Raw genomic sequence first — 15,819 nt, forward strand, 5'->3', positions numbered from 1 at the left:
GAGACTGGAGCCAAGCAGAAAGTAAGGTGACGTTTGTCTATGATCAGCCCAGCTCGGTCTTTAAAGATTGAACATTAGTCTGGGAAGTCTGCTTAGTATTTTTTCTGCACAAGAGGAGTTATAGGTGTGATCAACAGGTGTAGTTCAAATGACTCTGTACGCAATAGATAGTCCTTCAACCAATCAGACCAACGATGCGGGTGACGTTGCGGCGACAGCGGCATAAACATGTTGCTGCGCTTAGTTGAACACCTTGTTGAATGTAAACAAAAAACACTTTTGGTTGCTTTTCTATCATCGTGTTAAACTTGCCAATAGCGCGCCAGGTGGATAAGCCAGTTTGTGATTGGTCGCTGCAAAATTGTAACGGAAGTAGGATAGATAAGGCAGCTCGGGTTTGGTTTACCCAGTCTAGTGATGAAGTATAAGAGCACCAAAACTTCACAGAAGTATGCAGATTGGGGTGATGGATGAGTCAAACAGAGGACTTTCACCCAGGAGACCAAGATTTGTGTCCCAAAAATAAAAGTAAAAAACAAGGTTATCATTGTTTTTTTAACTTTTCGGATTGTACGGAACTACATTACATCCTGCGTCACTTGCATAACTGGAAGTGAAGTAAAGAAACAAATGCACTGATTTAAACCCAAACACAACCTCTTTTTTTTTAACTTAGCCATGTATTTTGGTTGCCTTAACTCATCAAAATGTGAACATTTTACAACATTAACAAACTGATTAAAAACAGCAACGGCTACATTCTCTGGTCTCAGACATGAGGATGGAAAGTGTTTCAGTGGGTCATATTTCCTGCCACCACTAGGGATGCTAATTTATTGAACGCTTTGCGTGAAATTTGACGATAGGAATTAACCACCTACATGTTTACGTACTGTATAGTTTGGAGGACTTGTTGAGCCATATGAACACTTGAGACTTTAAGTTCTTTGTTAAGTTCATTGATGTTGGTTGAAATCCACACTGGGCCTGAGCACTTCTTCTCCACAGTTAATTAAAATGTTGGATATTTTGAGCCATAATGACAAAAACTGGTTTGCAGCTATTAGAATCAATTAAATCACGATTATTGAATTTTTGTCTCAATATTCTAATTGACTAGTGAAATTGATACCCTCTTTAAGAAATGCCAGATAGGGATTTATGAACCTGCAGATGCAAATGTCAACGCGATCCCTCCTTGTTACCACTTCACTCCGAGTTGAAAACGAGGTGAGAAGTCTCATCGGCTTGTCAAAAAGATGGCGAACAAGACAAAAAATAGAACAACTGTAAATTAGTCACCTCATTAAAGCAAGACAGAGAAAAAAATGTTGCACTATTTTTTATAATTATTATCATAATTCCATCCTCGCCAAGCAACATGTGTTTTCTAAATCATAATAATAATGTGTTGGTTATGTGCAATTACTTAGTTGGTATTCACTAAGGCAGTGAAGCAATTAACAAGCTTTCTGTTAATCCAAGATTACTTCCCAGGAATATAGTGTAAGGAGGGGGCTTGATATTGGAAAGATGTAAAATACTCACTTGAATAAATCACCAAGTAAATAAAACTCACGAGAGGAGGCTGTGCAGCTCCATCTCTTTGTGGCTGTTGCAGGATGCTCACTGTTGCATTTTCTGGGCATTCACCTTGAAGGGCTTCTTTTACATTTCATTTAGTAGAAAATAAAAAAAAACTTGACAGATACATTTATGGATTAAGAATCGAAAAGAGTGTTCAGAGGAAGGAAAATATGTAGAAAGGATGAGAACGAAGAGCAAGACAGACAGAGATTAAATAGACCGCAAAGTGTGCTCTCCATGACACCATTTGGTGATTTATCCTGCTACCTACTCTCTCCCAACCAAACACATCACACTTACGGCCACCTCTTGTGCGAGAACATCATCACATAATTTATTTTAAATCAAGAGGAAGAGCCTGCTGCCTGGCGGGGGCCAGGATCAATCATGGGAATCATTCACAGAACACTGAGATAATGCGTCCAAAATCACGATGGGGCAAACCCCCGAAAGCCCGGGACAGTGAAGGGTGTTTTCTCTGTCACACTCCTTAATTGGTTTATGTGTGATTTACTGGTGTGGATATTTTATGCATTTCCAGTCAAAATATAATTCTATATATAAGCAACATTAAAGTGTTACGGTACATGAAACATTTCTGTCATCATTTACAGGAGAGATGTTGCAGCATGTAATAAAAACAGGGAGTACAAGTCAGAGTGTAGCACATGTACTGCGAGTGCTGCTAGTGTTGTGGCATCAGCTAATTACAGTCATCCACCATACAAACACTTGGCCACTGGCCACGGTCAACATAAAGCTAAGGAGCATCAAACTAATACATTTTCCAAGACTGAAGTGTATATAACAGACTGAATGTGTTGTTTGGCGGACCCAAGGAAACCTATAAAGGGCGGATGAGCAATGCAACAACTGCAGGCTGGGGATCATGCCAAAGAAAGAGAACAAAAATGTTAATGAAACTGAGGGGGGAAACAAACAACTTAACTTCAAGCTGAAGTAAAATAAACAAATGAAAAGTCTCTGTTAGCTGTCCCCTTACCAGAGACCAATTACTGGCCTTTTACGTTGTTAGTTTCAGCTCAACTGGAACCTAGCATCTGCTCAAATAAGCATGGGGTAAGCTAAACAGGTGTAAACACAAAAAAAAAAATACTAAACTGTACTAATTTACAAATAGAACCTTTATCTAGGATACAAAGATATTGCTGGCTTGTAACTCTTTCTACAAAGGTACACAAAGATGCTCTCTAAGTTTAATAAATTTCACCTAAGCTGTGTTCAAAAGCCTCATTCACTTACTCACTATTCCCAATATAGTTTTTATTAAATAATGAACTATATAGGGAATGACCAAACAAGATTTTGGACACTACACTGAAAACACAATTTTTTGTGACTTGCGTCAGTAGATGCGCCGGTTATGTGTGTGACGGCGGCGGGTGCGCCCAGCATCATGTAAACAAACCAAAACAAAAATACTTCTAACTTGAAACTAACCAAGCACTCAGTACTCAGGATCATAGTAAAAGATTGTATATATGTTGCATGTTACATTTCTACTGTTTAGAAATGATAGCGCGCTCCTTTTTTCCTATTCAGTTTTTTCGCGGGTGCTTCTGCTCATTCTTTTCCCCCAGGAAAACATCCCCTCTGCATTGAAGAATGCGGGAGTTAAATGTAGAGTGCATCGTATGTTCTCTTAATACATCTGTTACTACTGGATGTGGGTCGAGTTCAGATTTAAACAGTTTACGTGTCTTACCCGATGAGAGTCGGCTCTGGTTGAGTGAAGATGTGAGGTGCACATGCTGTGATTTAACAGTTTACAGCATAACATGTAATACTGAAATTTGGCATGACATGGGTTAGGGTTAGGGTTAGTGACAGTCTATGACTGTTAGATTGCTAACATTGGCTCAAGACGCCATTCAAGTAACAACCTTTATTGTGTTTGATTGCTAACCTGAAGACAGCAGTGAGCAAACTGTGTTAAGTAAGTCCATTGTTACTGTATTAACATTACAGAAGTCTCAGGTTAGCATTTTGTAGGCTACTTGTTGCAAAGTGGTGAACGCACGACCCACATCTGCACTTGACTCACATTGGGTAGTGACAACATCCATAATGTACACTCAAATTAGCTGTGCATTGTGGTTATTTTATAGTGGACTAGTGAATGAAATTAACCGTGGAGAATTCAAACACCACTACAAAATGGCAATCACACTATATAGTGCACGGTTTCCACGTTATAGCGTTTTTCCGCTGCATGGTACCTACTCAACTCGCCTCTACTTGCCTTTTTTGGTTTTCCAATACAAAAAAAGTCCCTGGTACCTGCCAACAGGTGCCAATTTTAGTACTACCTCATTCGAGGATCCAAGCGAGCTGAAGCGATACCAAAAGGTGATGTAAAAAGCTGCAGACTACTGATTGGTCGGAGAGAATAGTCACTATTCACTGTGTCATCATTGCTAACAACAGACGGGGGGGGGTTACCTGAAAAAGCCCGCCGTGTTTAAAAGTTTAGCCAGCTTTTTCTTTTTTTTTTTGCTGCCTCTGCGTCTTTTAATTTGTCTTGGCAACAACAACATGACGAGACTCAAAAACCAATAATGGAAAAAACACCTATAGGGAACCGTTTTGAACAAAGCTCTTGTCTTTAACAACTTGTGTGTTCTGTCAGCGGCTTAATGACTCTAATGATGCACACCTGTTCAACAGATGAGCAGATGATCTGCAAAAACATCACTAGTTATAAAAACACCACCACACATCCCTTCACGTAAGGTTGACTTAACTGTGTAACACAGGAACAAAAAACTTAAACAAGTTGGTGTGCACTTATTTGAGACTCCACCTGTTGTTTCAACTGCTGATTTGCTAATACAACAGTTAAATAATGTGGTAGGATGCACATTTTATCCTCTGTTTGAAATAAAATGATTGGATGAAGGTTTCTTGGCTTTCATGGATCATTCTTGCCACCATTATTGAGTCTTCTGTGTTTATTTGAAACTGAAACAAAGATATTTTCTGTTTTAAGGGGCATTAATAATACAAGTTTCCAACTACAAACACTTTTGTAGCAGAAGTCATCATTGAAAATCTGGCATGCAACTCTTTGTGATAAGTTTTACCCAGAACTTTTTTCCATGATAAGTTATAAATGGTGACCTTTGAAAAGAGCATTCTGTCTCAACACAATACTCGAATGAAAGAGAGAAGCTTTCCACAATGGCCAGTTGTGACATGAGGTGACTTTAATTTTTTCCTTTAATTGGGTCAAAAACCAACTTCTGGTTTCCTAGATCACCAAACTACACTGAAAAAGATCCCTGTGTAGCATCCAGGTGTATAATTTCATCTGTCCTTGTTCTGTCAGTGGTCCCAGCTGACAGTGCGACTGGTCAGTATGTCCTGTCCCAATTACTCAGCTAGCAGGAAAGACCACAGGCCCAGATGCACTGGGAGTCTCCAAACGTTGGAGAAAATGTCTCTGGCCGCTATTCACACAAACACACACATACACACAGGCAAACACTCAACAATCTAAGTGGAGAGGAGTGGACTCAACCAAGTTGAAAGTGCACAAGTATGCATCTGCACATGTATACACACACACCCATACCCAGAACACAGATCCACACAGGCTGTGAGGCCCATATGTAGTGGGACTGTGTATCCTTCCAGGTCATTAGCCCCTGACTGTCAGGGCGAGCTGAGGAAGCAGAGGTGACATGACGTCTCCAGCTCAGCCAGATGTGCTGCTGACACTGAAGTCAGACAGAGACACTTTTCAAACCAAAAGTTTGTACTGAAGGCATCTCAGGCACTGTAATGAAATCACCTCTTTCTTTGATGTAAATAGGCTCTGAAGATGTAGCTCTTAGTAAAAGGGGTTAGTGCTTCATGAAAGACAGTCATGAAAGGTATTTTTGGCAAATGCAAAGACAAGTGCGGATATAATGGTGCCTGCAGAAGAAAGGTCTTTGTCACTCCTTAGAAGCATGTATTAATTAACAACAAATGTACTGAAAATTATTGATGCTCTAAATTGATGAATTGAGTTTAGCTTGTTTACATCTGCATCACTGTTGTTTCTGTCCTGTCTTCATATGTTTTCTTTGCAGAATAGTCAGTATTTTGCAAAATGTTCAGTGCTCTGGAAGCATAGACTGTAACAGTGTGTCAGTGTTTATGGACGTTTACACCCTTCCAAGCATTTGATAGTTTTCAACAGCTAAACCTCGAAGCCATTTCAGTTCCGTGAGAGGACAAAGATCCAATCCACACTTGTCATGCCTAAACAATTGCTACAGAAAAATACTGTTAATGAAAAATCAACACCTACAGTTTCACACTGGATAATTTGCCACGTTGTGTGGATGTGGTTGCATATTGAAATTCAGTCATAATATTAAATTGAGGTTGTAAGGACTCTAATAAGTCATTTACACAGCATTCTTTTCAATGTTAATTTCTTTCCATGGATGAAAAAATGTGCTACTGCTGACTAAGTCTCTTTTAAAAACAGATCTGTCATCTGAAAGTGACTGAGCAGGGTGACTAAACATTGATTTTAAAACAACGTTTTAACTTCAGGTCTTACTTTAAACAAACAACAATAGCATTTTGTGTATTTTGGATTGTATGTGCATGGAGCCCACTCCGCATTCACTACAGGTTTGCTTACATGCAAAATGTCGCTTTTATTCGATGAGAACTTTTGTCCAATGATGGTAAGGACTAATGCAAACAAACAAAGGGTGCAACACTCAACAACATAAAATCAAGGCATGGTGTCTCAGGTTTTGACCTTTATAATATTTGCACTGGAGTGTGTGAAAGCACTGAGTCAGTCAGTCAGTGTGTTGCACTCAACACTTGCATATATACACACATGATTGCAATAAGCCCTCTCCTAAACATCAGAGCAAGATGAATAAATTGTATGAATTATTTACAGATCCTCTGAAACAGTCCAAATATACAGCCTCTAACCTGTTATAGTAGAGTGTATTCATAAGTTTGCAAATATCAGCATATGGCCCATTACTTACTGAGAAAGCTCTCCCAGCTTTTGGCACATTTCACCATGTGCATTGTAAATCTTTTTCTAATGTCCCGTGAAATGTATCTCAATATTCAACCACCTCTGGTGTCTAGTATCTCAGTGAAAAGGATGAGGGCTTTGTTAGTAGCGAGGACAAGAGTGAAAATCTTCATTTTCTTTCCCGAAATTAAACTGGAGAATGATCCAATTATGAACATTTCAATTAAATTAATATATATATTTTTATATATATATATATATATATATATATATATATATATATATATATATATATATATATATATATATATATAGCACCAAATCACAACAAATAATCTCACAGCGCTTTTGACAAAAGAGCAGGTCTAGACCATACTCTCTGATGTTATTTACAGAAATCCAACAACTTTGTTTTGCCCTGGTGGATAGCAGCTTACGCAGTTTGCGTTTTCAGTTGGTGACGGACGGGTTTTTTAATTAATAAAATTCACAAGAAAGTTTGTCAAACCTGCAATGTTTTTTGACGCCGAACCAATACTGCGGCACATTTAGAAAAAGATAGACGTGTGTGCCCAAAAAGTTGGCATGTTGCTGGTGCAGGACAGGGTAGAAAATGCGAGGAGGCTGCATGGGGGAAACAGAGCTGCTGGTGGAGGAAATTTGGCAACGTTATACTCTGGGCTTCATGCTGCTGCCTCTGCTCTGGAGCTAGGTTGGCTGGTGTTAAGGGAAGGACAGCCAAATCTCCTAACCCAGAACAAATATGTCTAGCTAACTGCACTACACTGCAAAAAGTGTCCATGTCAACCCCTCATTTCAGCCTTAGTTCAGACTTATACAAGTAAAAACTATTTTTTATGAACAAAATACTAGTACTTTTGAAGTGGGTACAGTAAAATAAATCCATTTGGAATTGTCTATTCAACTGAAATACATTCCAATCATATATTTGATGTCCTTTCACAACTAATAGGTGGTATAATACTTGGATCTGTTTTAAAACAATGGTCAATATAAACTAACTGAAGAGAAGAAGCTGTTTTCACTTTTAGTTCTGCTTCTTTTTCAAGAGGTTGCATTTACAATGTGATTTCACCTAGGGTGAGTTTTTAAATGAAGGTAGTATGTCATACTTCTTTATTGATGTGCTTTGTTAAAGTGAACAGATGGGAAGGTTGATTGGCAGAGTGTCACATTCGAGGAATGCCTCTAACTTTTGTTACACCTTTATTTTTGCACAAATTGAGGTACATCAGTAGCTCTTGAGGGGAAACAACACATTTGCCAAATCATGTCAAACATCTGTTTAAACTGATCAGATGCAACAAAAACAAAAAAAGGTTCCTGTTTTGTATACTTTAATGACTCATACTGTTCATAGTTTTTTTTCCTTTCTTTTTTTGCAAAGTTGTACTCGTGATTTCACTGCACACTTTGAGGAAAATCTGCAAGTTTTTAATTACTGTTGGTAAACATCACTCAGAGGGTTACAAAGTAATACACTTTGTATTTTTAGATGCATTACATGGGCATGTTTCACAGCCAGCAAGTTTTATTTTTCTTGGGCTGTGAACCATGTCAACTGTGAGATATTATCATAGGCGTGTTGATTTTCCCTCAATCCCAAGGCCACAATTAGAAACTTCTTGAAAAAAAGCGTAATGACAGAAGCATGAGTTTGAGGGTGTAAAAGAGCAACACCTTCAAAATTTGTTGTGTAACACACTGCATAAAAAAAAACAGAAATCACATTTAACTCATGCAAACAAACACATACACACACACTAGACAGAAAGACAACAGACTGAGTTGTCTCACACTCACACACACAATGTTCTGCAGAGACCCTCATAAAAAAACTGAGCAGAAATCCCCCCCCCCCACACACACACAAACACAAAATCCCCAACTACATTTCCCCAGTCTCAAACACACCTGTACAGTTGCACACAAACCGTTGAGGTGTGTGTCTTTCTCCCTGGCATTTGCCGGGTCTAATTAAAGACAGAGCTGCTCACCTGAGGGGTTGATGACACATAAGGGTGTTTAATTAATATTAGAAAGAAGCTACACGCTGTGGCAGTGATTCGTGACAGCACAGGCTGCTGGAGAATAGAGGGAAGAAAGAAGAGAAGAGGGAAAGTGAGGATAAATTATCGGAGGATGTTTACCTAACAGAGGACAGGGGGGACTGAAAGATTTGTGATGCATTTGACTGTTAACAGTAACACTTTACAATAAGGTAAATTAAGATTAGTTACCCTTTTTCTAAAGGGTAGTTACTCTTTTTCAGAAGGGTGGTTACCCAATTTCAAAAGGGTAGTTATTCTTTAGGGTAACTAATAATTTTTACTTTTTCAAAAACAGTAACTATACTTTTTTTTGTGTACCTCATTGTAAGTGTTACCAAAAGGCCAGCGGTCAGGGTGGCCTGAATAGCTCACCTGGTAGAGCGTGCGCCCAAAGGATCAGTCCTTGTTGCAGAAGCTGCAGGTTAAACTCTGACCTGTGGCCCTTTGCTGCACGCAGGGTTCAAAGTTAGCACTATCTACAAGCCAAATGCTGGTAAAATATGCTGGATTTGCTTGGTAATATAACTGTCCATTGCTTGGTTGCAATGGTAATCTATTGAGTGACTGGTAAAACTTTAACATTCACTTTGATGTTTGCATTCATTTGGCTGGTGGACAAAAAAGTTCATTCTGAAGCTTTCACATTGTCAGCTGTCCTGAATAATAAATGCCCAAAACATAATCTTAAAAAAAAAGCCAGTCGCAGCAAGAGTAAGGTTGAGTCTACAGCCATGCTAGCAGCTCTGTAAAGCTGGACAGCTGTAATGTGACCTAAATGTTAACGTCAGCATGCTATCATGCTCACATTTACAAAGCCAACTTGTTTACGTTAACCATTTATTAGCACTAAACACAACAACTATGGAGCTTTTACAGTGTCTGGCCTGGGACCAGTACTTTCTTTGGTTTAGCTATTGAGGGATAATTCCTAAATTGCTTATTTATGAAGCTCTCCTATGGTTCGTATTAGTGGGATGGTAGGATAGTTGGACAGGAATTAATAGCCTATGTTGTTGAATGGTTTAGATGACTTGTTGCATTTAGTTAAGTTGTTAAAAAGCTCAATAGAACTGCAGGTTTGTGATTTCTCTGGGTTTGCAATAACAAGTGACCCCTTTCCCAATCAACATTTGGTTCATTGTAATTTGATAAAGCTGATGTTAACACTTTGCATCACATACAACAGTGAGACCTCAAGAAACCATGTTAAAAAAATTAGGAAAATTGTGAATAAATGTAGGGAGAGAGCAAACAGAGAGGTAAGGGGGGAAAGGAAGCAGAGGGACTGAATTAAAGAAAAAACAAGAAATGAAAAAGGGAGGGGATAAAACAAAAACAAAAAAAGAGAGTGCGTTTAAAATCACTCATAACCAGCAGTGCAGTACAGGAAACTGTGTGGTGTGGCAAATGAATTGTTCTGCGGGAAGCATTTTCATTTGTGTGCTCACATGGCACCAAGCTACTGGAGGGGAGCTGGAGCTGGAGCTGCTCGCTGCGTTTCTCTATGTGTGTGTGCTGGAGTGCTGTGCTGCTGCGCTTACATATAGCTTGTGATGAAGGAGCTGGCCTAACATTTTAAAGCCACCAAACCTCATTAATGCATCGTTGTTTCAGAGAAGCAGCATGAGCTCAAGTTCTACTTACTGAATGCTTCTTTGTGATTACCAAATGCTGTTACGTATCATTAATACTGAATTATACAGGGAGAGTATACATTATTAAAGGCAGTAATTTCCTTCTAAACTTAATTGGCACAATGAATTAGTAGTAGGCTAAGTAGACCTGTTTAACCAGTGCTCTCAAACAATTCAAATATTAATTGCATTAATGTCACAGTTAACTCGCAACTGATCACATATATTTATCTATTCTAATGGATGGCTACATATTCAACAAAACAGATGCATGAGATAAAGCTGTTTTCACACATACATGTAGTTCAACTTGTTCCTTGCTAAAAGGTGAAATCACTTTGACCATACTGTGAAACCTTGCCCCTATTTTCACCTGTTGCTGAGTAACATACAGTCCATTAACATCCCATTGCCTCTTGAATGTAGGATACCTGTAGCAAGCTTGTTCGTGGTAAGAAGCGGTAAAAACAAAAGTTGAAGAGGAGCGCCGTGCTACAGAGGGCAATTGCTAGTTGTTTAAGCCGCTACAGACCTCCGTCACAGCTCAGTCGTATCAGCGGCATTTAGTAGATGTGTTGAGCCACAAAATAGTTCCTCAACACAGCCTCTGGTGCCCCGCATGGTGCTCCTTCAGGTCAGCGGAAGCTGGTTGTTCAGTTAACCGAGTTAATTTCACCACTGGATGGAAGAAATTCTTACGCAATGTAGCAAACAGACATTTTATTTGAACAAATAGACAGCTTTGCAAATAATTAAAAATGTAAGCAAATGTCAGCAGTGTGGACCAAGGCTGTATGCCTCAAACTGGGAGAGAGGAGAGATGCAAATAAAGGCACGGCTTTCCAGAAGAAATGTGATATGCAAACTAAATCGATATAAACGGTAATGTCTCGGCCCATACTGTATATTGTTTAAATATGTCAATATACCTTAAAAAGTTGATGTACAGCTCTGCTCTGTCCTGAATCAGGGACTACATCCCATATTCCCTTTTTGTGCTTTATATTACACTTCATATGTAATACATGCTCTGTGCTCCTGTTGTTGTGTGTTTTGTGCTTTATTCTTTCCACTTGTCAAGGCTCTTAAGCACAAAGCAATTAATTAAGTTTTCCAAAAACAATCTTAGATTGCCGTAGATAGGTCAGATGGGAATGTATAAGCAGTGTTTTACACAGCAGTGTGTTGTTACTGCTTAGCCTTGTCTCCGCCAGTCCCCAGGCCTTTAACTCTGATCACGCCAGAATACAACGCTAATGATTAAATGCTGAAAGGATCCTGGATCCGTTTTGATTTCCAATGGCTCTGCCTTTTCTCCGTGTCTTGCTAGATGAAAAGTAAACAGATACAGATAAAGTTGTCAGCACAAGAAATACTCTTCATACCTTCAAGCATTCATGCCATTTTGCTGGAACAAAGCTTCATGGGATAGTAAAGACAAGAAATAATGTTAAAAGGTCCAATATGTAATATATTTACTGTACTAAATCCCCAAAAATGCCCCCAGTGCTTCGTCAGGTATTAAGGAAACATGTAAAGTTAAAATACTATCTTTTCTGACAACAATGCTAATGCCAGGATTTTCACCTTTTGTAATTTCCGTTCTGTGACAAAATCTCTGTGTTTCGGCCTGTGTGTTGTTATCAACTGGTCAGTTTGACAGCCAGGCCGGTTTGCCAGATATACCAATAAAAACGTAGAGCCAGCGCGCTACAGCTGTAATGTTAGTTCTGCCATGAAAGCAGCAAACAAACTAACGGGATCACGGAGAAAGATTCTACCCAACCTAAAAAAACGGCATGAGTTAGCGGTGTGATTAGAAATTGTTGCTGAAATTCTATGCCAATAAAGGGTGGATAAGGTCGGATGGATAAGGATGGTGAGGTTGTGGAATTTTTATCAGTTCCTACTGTAATTCTAAGCCAAGGAAGTGTGTCTGTTAGTTGGGAAATAGCTCCGCGTGAGCGCGGGCTTTTATGACTGTCAATATAGTCAGCATCTAACGTCAGCTACTCCGCTGTGCTATGACATAATATATGTGAGACATGCGTCTAGCAACATTGTTGTGAATGCTGCAGTCTCAGCCTGGCGACCAACGTGAATTTTGAGTGTGGGAGGAAGTGGCGGGGTAGACAACTCTCTCCAGTATTTTGAATTTGTACTGCAGTAACTATTTTAAACACTAGCTGTCGGTAGTACATGTTGCACCTTTAACTCTTCTCCAGGCCAACATCCTATTTGCTAAATGTTTGCCGTTTTTCCAAAGCCAGATCTTTCACAAAGAAATAATGTCAATGTTATTCTTTGTAACTATGGCAAATAAAAACTCCTTTAAATACGTTTATTATGCCATTGATGTGCTCAACACTGATACACACTGCACGTTTAGAAATGGACTTTGCACTACACCTACACACAAATGCTTAAAACTTTCATTTGCAGCAACTGTCTTACACACACACACACACACACGGCAGCTCTGCCAGGAGGCTTTGAGTCGCTCCATCCTCCTGTATAGCTTTATTTGTTTTGTCATGAAAGCAAATTTTTTGAAAACTGACACTTGCCGTAACGAGCATCTGTTTCCGCCATCTGTGGGCTATGCAAATTAAGCCAATGAATATTCAGACAGGACTCACTTTCGAGGCACAAGTCCTCAGGCTTGCTTACAGTTGGTGGAGAGAAGCATGTGGACCATCGGGACGAGGGGTAGAAGAAAAAAAAAGGCAAGTAAATGTTCGTACCCCTGCTCTCCACCTCCCCATCCTTTCTTTTTCAGTTTAAGCGGGCATATGCTAAATATAAGCTCTGCTAATTTGGAACAATTTATGAGCTGACAGACGTGTCTGCTTTCATCCACTCCAGGGGACATCTCATCTACCTGTCCAGTGTTTTCCTGTTTCCTTCCACCGTTGGTCTGGCACTCCTCTTCTTCTCCATATCATCTCCTGTTTACCCCTTCACTCTCTGACTGTCATTTCTGGTCTTTCCTCCTTTTTCCTTGACTCTCCACCTTGGTCTTCTCTCTGTTGTCTGTGTTTTCTCCTTTCCTCCTGTGTGTGGCCTTGTTTTTTTCATCAATTCTTGTTTCCACTGTTTTTTATCACCTCTAATTCTCTCTTTCCGCTTTTCTTCCTCTTACCCTCCCATTTCATTTCCATTTTACCACCTCTCCTCCTCTCTTCACTTTCTCCCTACAGAGAGGACATTCCATGAATTATTCAAAAGCATTGCAGGATGATAATGGGAAATTAGAGGTGAGACACACTTTGTGTGTGTGTGTGTGTGTGTGTGTGTGTGTGTGTGTGTGTGTGTGTGTGTGTGTGTGTGTGTGTGTAAGATTAGTTGATTCATTCCAGCCAGGAGGCAACTGTAAGGCGCTCTTTATCCATATAAATTATGTCAATAAAGTGGCACTTCTGTTTAAAGTTGCAAAGTGAAGACAAGTGACAACCGATTTAGTCGTCCCAGGATGATGGAGTAATGATTGCCGTTTAGTTGTCACGTCAACAGTATTGCCGATTGCCATTAGGGCTATCAGTCAAAGCAGGTTTCTGGGGAAGTTCAGCAAAAAAAGAGAAAAGGACTTTGCTGTCTTCTGGTGCCAGTAGGCACCTGAGAGCCTCCCTGAAGGGATGATTCCTAAGGTCTAACACCTTTGTTGTTTAAATGTAACCCATTTCCAAAATATATTTAGATTCGGGGAGGCAACAATTAGTCAGATTACTTCACTGAGAGCCAGAAATTGATAATTAAAAAAGCAGAAATTTCCATTTCAACACTCTCTCTCTATGCTGGGTTTAGATTACACAACATCAGCCCGATTATAGCCTGACCCGGCAGACATGGGGCGTTGGGTCGGATTGGGAACAACAATGGGTAGTTGGAGCAACAGTCAATCGTTTTATCCTGTGTAGAGTGTCGTAGTGGACGACAACCAATGCCACATCTGGAACTCCTCACAACGCCTTAACAGAAAGACTAGAATGTTAAAAGTGTTTCCTCACATTTGTGACTTAGGAGCACATAACGCTCTTCTACTGTAAACATGGTGATGCAAAATAGGCATGATCTTGTTGATGTTGCTAGGTAAAAAACTGTGAAACAGAGTTAAGGTCAAAGTCATTTTTATTTTTTAGGCTTTTCCGAACACAAGAATCATACACACCGCCATTGATTGTTTACATTCTTGTTCCTGGAAGTCAGTTTCTTTACTCCTTCCTGATGATATCACACGTGTTGCTTTGATTGGCTAGGGGACCGACGTGTCTGTCATGTCTCTAAGCCGAGTCACGGCATGAATGTGTGACTCTATAATTGCCTTTCTGACACAGTGACAATTGTAACAGACACAGATATTGTGTAGTCTGAAACCAACATAAAACTCCCAAAACTTCCACTTATGGAGATAAAATATGATTGTCTACAGTAGTCTTGACCCATGTCTATTTTAGAGGCTTCTTCTATCATTTACCATGCAGCATATCATCTTCTAAGCAATAGTGTAGGAAATTTGGTCAAACTCTACAACTTCTAAGTCCTTTCTGTTTTTTAGCAAATAGGGTCAACTATCAGCAAGCCCAACACAAAATGTGATTAAAATGTAAAGAGAAAAAGGGGGGGGGGGGGGGGGGGGGGGGGGGGGGGGGATGTGAAGTTACAAAGGAGGTTAAACTTGTCAGAGTTTGCAAGGTAAACAATGTCTTTACAATCGGATTATTTTTGTGAATTATTGATTTTTATAATAATTAAAAAATGTTTTATTCAAAATAAACATAGGCTAATTTAAAATGAAACTATTTAATAATATTCTCTGATAATGGATTTCAGTTTACCTTTATTAGATTTACTTTATGTACAATATGCACATCTTTGAGGCTCTGTGGTTGGTGATGCTCACCAATTGTCTCCCTCCTGTCAGTACTGCATCTAAACATTTTTATTTACATGACTAAAGTCTTGCTTTGCTTTGTTTGCCACCCCACTCTGTACCCAGAACAACTGAGGGAATTTAAGCGGTAAGCATTTAGTTTAATTGTGTGTTTGAATCAAATCACCGTGCATCCCTGTCCCAAAACTGACAAGAAAAATCTATTTCTGTCGATTGTTTCTCAAGTTAAGATACGTCTCTTTTAATAGCTGTGTTGCTTTGATATATTTTAGTTTTTTTGTTTGCGTGCGTACAGGTCTGTGTGCTACCCTGCTCCTGCATTCCCAAAGGTGACAGCAGAAAGCATCTTTGTCTGTTTTTACTCTTTGAATGGAAGATCACTTTCCTCTATTTCTGCTCTGGAGTGCTGCTGCTGCAGGCTTGCACATTCACACTCCTTCAGGGCTTCATGTAACTAACTAACGTTTTAGGCCGCGCTAATCCATCCAGCTGGAGGTGAACGGCAGCACAACCAGCTGTCATGCTGAATCCCAGGGCAGCAGCAGCAGCGCTGACAGAGAGGGACAGTTTACAAAGAAACTGACCAGGGGGGAAAGGGGGTGCATCTTCTTCTAT

The 15,819-nt window shown here is 39.6% G+C and overlaps 3 long non-coding RNA genes across 3 annotated transcripts in view; 2 read left to right on the forward strand and 1 right to left on the reverse strand.

The window, feature by feature from the left end:
* Positions 1-284: 284 nt before the first annotated feature.
* On the forward strand, positions 285-14,779 carry LOC117955941. Its single transcript, XR_004659163.1, has 3 exons — positions 285-414; positions 12,960-12,965; positions 14,770-14,779. It is a non-coding gene; the product is annotated as an uncharacterized LOC117955941 (long non-coding RNA).
* On the forward strand, positions 3,682-5,828 carry LOC117955943. The gene is made up of 3 exons (XR_004659165.1): positions 3,682-3,791; positions 4,644-4,645; positions 5,817-5,828. It is a non-coding gene; the product is annotated as an uncharacterized LOC117955943 (long non-coding RNA).
* Positions 8,410-15,819, reverse strand: part of LOC117955942 — a 12,083-nt gene continuing 4,673 nt past the window's right edge. Inside the window, exons 2-3 of the long non-coding RNA XR_004659164.1 lie at positions 8,979-8,982; positions 8,410-8,420 (exon numbers count right to left, since the gene is read on the reverse strand). This is a non-coding gene — a long non-coding RNA (uncharacterized LOC117955942). The remainder of the gene's footprint in view (positions 8,421-8,978; positions 8,983-15,819) is intronic.

The sequence above is a fragment of the Etheostoma cragini genome, chromosome 13 (genome assembly GCF_013103735.1).
Source record: "Etheostoma cragini isolate CJK2018 chromosome 13, CSU_Ecrag_1.0, whole genome shotgun sequence".
NCBI lineage: Eukaryota > Metazoa > Chordata > Actinopteri > Perciformes > Percidae > Etheostoma > Etheostoma cragini.